This window comes from Desmodus rotundus, unplaced genomic scaffold (genome assembly GCF_022682495.2).
Source record: "Desmodus rotundus isolate HL8 unplaced genomic scaffold, HLdesRot8A.1 manual_scaffold_57, whole genome shotgun sequence".
NCBI lineage: Eukaryota > Metazoa > Chordata > Mammalia > Chiroptera > Phyllostomidae > Desmodus > Desmodus rotundus.
Window position 1 is genome coordinate 274,174 of NW_026527665.1, and position 6,695 is coordinate 280,868.

Here is a 6,695-nt window from a genome sequence, read left to right on the forward strand (position 1 = left end):
ATGTATAAAGGACACATGGAAAAACCCAATGAGGGGTAGGATCAATGGGGGGAAGTGGGGAATGTCTGGGTTGTGGGGGAGTGATTTGGGGAAATTGGAGACAACTGTACTTGAACAGCAATAAAAAATGTAGAAAGAGAACATCCTTTTGCTTTGCCTGGGCCACTGAGTGAGAGGTATAGGGCATGCAGAGGTCAGACCCAGCTGGTCTGAGAGATTTAGGAAAGTCTGGAGGATGAGACAAGAAGGGCCATTTGTATGGACAAGGCACCGAACATGGCTTGGCTGAATTCTCGAGTGGAGTGGGGCAAGGTCTCAGGGCATCACTAGGACAGGGCTATAGCATTAGCCAGGTATGTGGGTATGCAGATACAACGCCTTCTAGCTCTAGTGTGGGGAGGGCTCAATAGTGCAGTAATGGCCTCAGATGACTTCTGTGTGGCAGAATACTGCCCCTCTAGCCTTAGCCCTGAAGCCAGACAGTTGAGTCCCTCCCTGAATGTCCCTAGCACCTTTCAATCTGCTGTGCCAAGGCTGACGGTCAGAGATTGTCAGTCCCTGTAAGTGTGTGTCAGGCCCTTTAAGAGAAAGACTTGGACTCCAGCATCTCTCAGTCTCAGTCAACCATTCTCGCTGCTGGTTTTCCAGTGTGATTCCTTGTATGTGATAAATTCTCCAAACTTTGATTCCCAGTTGGGGCACATCCTGGGTAGTGAGCCAGGTCCCCAGCAGGGGGTGCGTGTGAGGCAACCTCCCATTGATGTTTCTCACCCTCCTCCCCTCTGTCTAAAAATAAATAAATAAAATCTTAAAAAACAGCTTGTCTAAATTGAATGTAGTTTTTGAAAAGATTTGAGTCGTGCCTTCCTGTTCTTCTGGGGCAACCTGTGCCCGTGTTCTGCTCTGCCATACTGTGATCTGAAGAGATACACAGCATCTCCCCCAGCAAGCATTCTCCGCTTGCAGAGGAGGGCAGCGCGCGGCTTTGTTTAGTTGGGTCTGGGAGCACGGCGCTGCCCAGACCAAGGGATCCGCGAGGGTGGCTGGCTAGGACCTGTACAGTGCTTATGATTACACTGTTGCACCTATGGAGAGAGCCCTTGTGAAAGCTGACTTTCAGATTGCTTTGCCTGCTGGGTGCTATAGAACAGTAGCTCCACGTTCTGGTTTGGCTGTAAAACACTTCCTAGATGTAGCAGCTGGTGTTGTAGATGAAGGTTATGGTGGAAATATTGGTGTTCTACTGTTCAATTTTTTAAAAGAAATGTTTGAAGTTAAAAAAGATGACTGCATTGCCCAGCTCATTTGTGAACGGATTTGTTATCCAGAAATAGAAGAAGTTGATGGTTTGGATGACAGCAATCGGGGTTCTGGAGGCTTTGGTTCCAGAGGAAAGAATTGAAATGTAAGCCGAGATCAGAAAATGACAAAGCATATTTTTTTTCTTAAAAATAAGTTTTTCATTGAAGTTAAGAACAATGTAACAATTGACAGGGGGAGTGGGGAGGGGACAGTGAGGAGAGGGGATTACAGGAACTACTATAAAGGACACATGGACAAAATCCAGGGGGAGGGTGGAGGTGGGGGAAGGAGGGGCGTTTGGCTGGGGTGGGGTGGAGGGATGGGGAGAAAAGGCACACAACTGTAATTGAATAACAATAAAAATTAAAATTAAAAAAAATAAGTTTTTCTTTCGTGTTTTGTTGCTTAATCCCACTTTACCTTCCAAAATTCTTTTTTTTTTTTTTTTTTTTTTTTTTTTTTTTTTTTTTTTTTTGGTTTTACATAGTTCTGTTTTGACCAGGGAAAAGGTTCATTTCTGTGCTTTCCTGCATTTGACTGTTCTATAAATCTGCATGGTAACCTAACACATTATTTTTTTCAGTAAAATGTACATCAGTTACTGATTCCCCCCAGAACTCTATTATTTAATTGACAGAATGCTACCCCATGAACAGCTTATTTTTCTTTCTTTTTTAATTAATTAATTTATTTTTATTCAGTTACAATTGCCTGCATTTTCTCCCCATCCCTCCAACCCACCCCAGGCAGTCCCACCTCCCTCCCCCACCTGTACCCTCCCGCTTGATTTTGTCCTTCTGTCCTTTACAGTAGCTCCTGGAGACCCCTCTCCCCACTATCCCGTCCCCACTCTCCTCTGGCTATTATTTCAACATTCTTTTTTTTAGTCTTTTTTTTTTAAATTTTTTATTGTTATTCAATTACAGTTGTGTGCCTTTTCTCCTCATCCCTCCACCCCACTCCAGCCGAACCCCCCTCCCATCCCCACCTCCACCCTCCGCCTTGATTTGGTCCATGTGTCATTTAAAGTACTTCCTGTAATCCCCTCTCCTCACTGTCCCCTTACCACTCCCCCCGCCCATTGTTAGATTGTTCTTAACTTCAATGTTTACAACGTTCTTAATTTCAATGTCTCTGGTTATATTTTCTTAGCTTTTTTCTTTTATTGATTATGTTCCAGGTAAAGGTGAGATCATATGGTATTTGTCCCTCACTGCCTGGCTTATTTCACTTAGCATAATGCTGTCCAGTTCCATTCATGCCATTGCAAAGGGTATAAGCTCCTTCTTTCTCTCTGCTGCTTAGAATTCCATTGTGTAAATGTACCATAATTCTTTGATCCACTCATTTGCAGATGGGCACTAAGGTTGCTTCCAGTACTTGGCTATTGTAAATTGTGCTGCTATGCACATTGGGGTGCATAGGTTCTTTTGGATGGGTGTTTCAGCGTTCTTAGGGTATAATCCCAGCAGCGGAATTGCTGGGTCAAAGGGCAGTTCCATTCTTAGTTTTCTGAGGAAATTCCATATTCTTTTCCACAGTGGCCTCACCAGTCTGCATTCCCACAAACAATGTACTAGGGTTCCCTTTTCCCCACATCCTCTCCAACATTTGTTTGTTGATTTGTTTATGTTGGTCACTCTGACTGGTGTGAGATGGTACCTCATTGTGGTTTTAATTTGCATCTCTCTGATGGCTAGTGATGCTGAGCATCTCTTCCTATGTCTCTGGGCCCTGTGTATGTCTTCCTTGGAGAAGTGTCTGTTCAAGTCCTTTGCCCATTTTTTAATTGGGTGTTTTGTCTTCCAGGAGTGGAGTCGTGTGAGTTCTTTATATATTTTGGAGATCAGGCCCTTGTCTGAGGTATCATTAGCAAATATGTTTTCCCATACTGTTGGTTCTCTTTGTCTTTTAATGCTGTTTTCTTTAGCCCAGTAGAAGCTTTTTATTTTGATGAGGTCCCATTTGTTTATTCTTCCCTTTATGTCCCTTGCTTTAGGGGATGTGTCTGTGAGGATGTTGCGGTGTGGAATGTCTGAGATCTTCCTGCTAATGTTTTCCCCTAGGACTTTTATGGTGTTACCACTTATATTTATGTCTTTTATCCATCTTGAATTTATTTTTGTGTATGGCATAAGTTGGTGATCAAGTTTCATTTTTTTGCATGTAGCTGTCCAGATCTCCCTACACCATTTGTTGAAGAGACTATTTTTGCTCTATTTTATTAGAATTTTGCATTTTAATCCACAAGGAATGAGAGTTCTGTTTACTCCACATTCACAGCAGCATTTGTGGGTCTCAGTGTTCTAGAGTCTGACTTTTCCAATAGTGGTTTTGTTTTTCTGGAATGTGCACTTTCTTTCATTTTCATTCTTTTAATGTCCATTTCCTAAAAAACATAAGATGTGGAGGGTATATTAGACACCAACTTTTTATGTATTTTAAAAATATTTTATTTATCTACTTTTAGAGAGGGGTAAGGGAGAAAGGGAGAGGAACATCAATGCCTAAGAAACACATTGATCAGTTGCCTCTCACACACCACCCAGTGGGGATCTGGCACACAACCCAGGCACGTGCCCTTACCAAGAATCCAGCTGCTGACCTTGTGGTTCAAAGGCAGGTGCTCAGTCCACTGAGCCACACCAGTCAGGGCTTACAAATATTTTTTCTCAGGTGATGTTTTCTCTTTTTTCCTCATGATGAAGATTGCTTTTTTGTTTGTTTTTTCCCTTACTGTTTGATTTGAGACATGGGGTTTAAATGTTAATACTATGAATTGAGAAACAAAGTTGGTTAACAATTTGCCTTGAAAAGTATGCAGTGGCCGTTGCAGGAGTGCCTCAGTGCATTGAGCGCCAGCCTGCAAAAAAGGGTTGCCAATGGGATTCCCAGTGTAGGGCACATGCCTGAGCTGTGGACCACGTCCCCAGTAGGGGGTGCACTAGAGGCAAACACACATTGATGTTTCTCTCCCTCCCTTTCTCCCTCCCTTCCCCTCTCTAAAAATAAATACATACAATCTTTTTAAAAATGGGCAGTGTATACAATCAGTTTTTTTCATTGTTCAGTAATGTAGAAGTTACATTTGCAGTTTTTTTTTTCTTCATTTTTGCAATAAACATCATGAGTCATGGCTTGAGGTTGACATGTTGAGATATAATTTTTTGACATTAAACAAGGTGTGTTCAGAAGGTATCCAGACATGTAATATGAAAGGTAAAGACATTTACTGAAGGAGATACAAGAAACACTATACATAGGACAATGACACCTCAGTCCCTTTCAAAGTAGGCACCTTGGGACCTCACACAGTTTTCCCAGTTGCCATCAGCTGCACAGTCATGTTTTCCTAAATGTCATCAACAGTGTGAAATTTCTTCCCTTTCAAAGGTGATTTTAGTTTTGGGAAAACTAGAAGTTGCATGGCAGCTAATCTGCATTATAGAGGAGCTGAGTGACCCGGGTGATTTGATGTTGGGCCAAAACACTCTGCGTGAGACGTGATGCACGAACAGTGCACTCTCTTGCTGAAGCTGCCATTCACCAGTTGCCCATAGTGGCAGCCTTCTGAATCCACTGAATACATCCCATGGAGAAATGTTGAAACTTATCTGAATATTTGATGCAGATTCATTCTCTACTCTCCCACTCATTTTGAATGGGAAAGCCCCACAGTTCACATGCTCACTCAACAGGGTCTACTTCCCCCACTGAGTAGTACAGTGAAGTCGTCATTGTTCACACATGCACATTCCAGTCCACTCTCCTCAGCTGCCAAGATACATCGATGAGGCGTACACTGTTCTTGTTATGCTATATTCACAATCACTGGACTTTTTCCTGGAACACCTCTATTGTCACTAAAGTAAAATCATTTTTTATTCCATTCTGCATCTTCACTATTGTACATAATGCTATAATGGATACAGGGGTATATATACCATTTTGAACGTGTGTACTCTTATTCTTTGGATAACTCCCAGAAACGGAATTGCTGTGTCCTGTGGTACTTGTTTCTAAATGTTTGAGGAACAAACATCTTGTTTTCTACAGTGGCTGCACCAATTTAGTTATAATCTTACCAAGAGTGCACGAGGGTTCTCCATTCTGCACATCATTACCAATAGTCATTGTTTATTGACTTATTGATAATTGCCATCCTGATAAGTGTGTTGTGGTATTTCATTGTAGTCTCAATTTACATTTGTCTGATGACGAATGATACTGAACATCATTTCATATGTCTTTGGCCATATGTCTTATGCCCTCTTAGAGAAATATCTCTTCAGTTCCTCTGCCCATTTTTCTTTCTATTCTACATTATTTTAAAATTTATTTAGATTAATTTATTTTTAGAGAGTGGAAGGAAAGGAGAAAGGGAGAGAGAGAAACCTCGATGTGTGGTTGTCTGTTGCACACCTCCAACTGGGAACCTGGCCCACATGCCAGGCATGTGCCCTGACTGGAATAGGCCAGCACTCAATCCATTGAGCACACAAGCCAGGGCTCCCCATTTTTCCATAAGTTCCTTGTATACATTGAATATTGAGCATTATTTATGGATATCTTCCCCTATTCAGTAGATTGGTTTGTTTGTTTTCTTGATGATTTCTTTTGCTATGAAAAAACTTAGTTTATTGTAGTCTTTTAAAAAATTTTTTTATTGTTGTTCAGTTACAGTTGTCTGCATTGTCTCCCCACCCCTCCACTCCACCCCAGCCAAACCCACCGCCCTCCTCTGCCTCCACCCTCCCCCTTGGTTTTGTCTATGTGTCCTTTATAGTAATTGCTGAAAACCTCTCTCCCCACTATCCCCTCCCCACTCACCTCTGGCTATTATTCGATTGTACTAACTTCAGTGTCTCTGGTTATATTTTGTTTGCTTTTTTCTTTTGTTTCATTCTGGTCTTATTTGTTTACTTCTTTCTCCTGTTTGCTCTGCCTACCGTGTTACATCTAAAAAAATATTTTTTAAGAGTCATGACAGAGTTTCTCAGCTGTCATTTCTTCTAGTGTTTTCATGGCTTCATGTCTTACATTTTAGGTTTTAATCCACTTTGAGTTTATTTTAGTACATGAGATAAGAAAATGGTCTACTTGTAACACTTTGTGTGTATTGGTTCAGTTTCTGTCAGACCATTTATGGAAGAATATGTCTCATCTCATTGTATATTCCTGATTTTTTTCTTATAGATTAATGACATATAGTTAATGACATATATTTGACCATTTTCAAATCTGAGCTGCATGTTTTATCATGATGTTTTCTAAAAGTCCTTCATATAACCTGGATATTAACTACTTATCAAGTAGACTTTGCTGAAAATTTCTTCATTTCTACAGGTAGTGATTTTAACCTACTGATTGTGTGCTTTAATATGCAAGAATTT

General features: G+C 41.1%; 1 pseudogene; it reads left to right on the forward strand.

Moving 5' to 3' along the window:
- Positions 1-417: 417 nt before the first annotated feature.
- On the forward strand, positions 418-1,402 carry LOC112322343 (deoxyuridine 5'-triphosphate nucleotidohydrolase pseudogene; annotated as a pseudogene).
- The last annotated feature ends 5,293 nt before the right edge of the window (positions 1,403-6,695 follow it).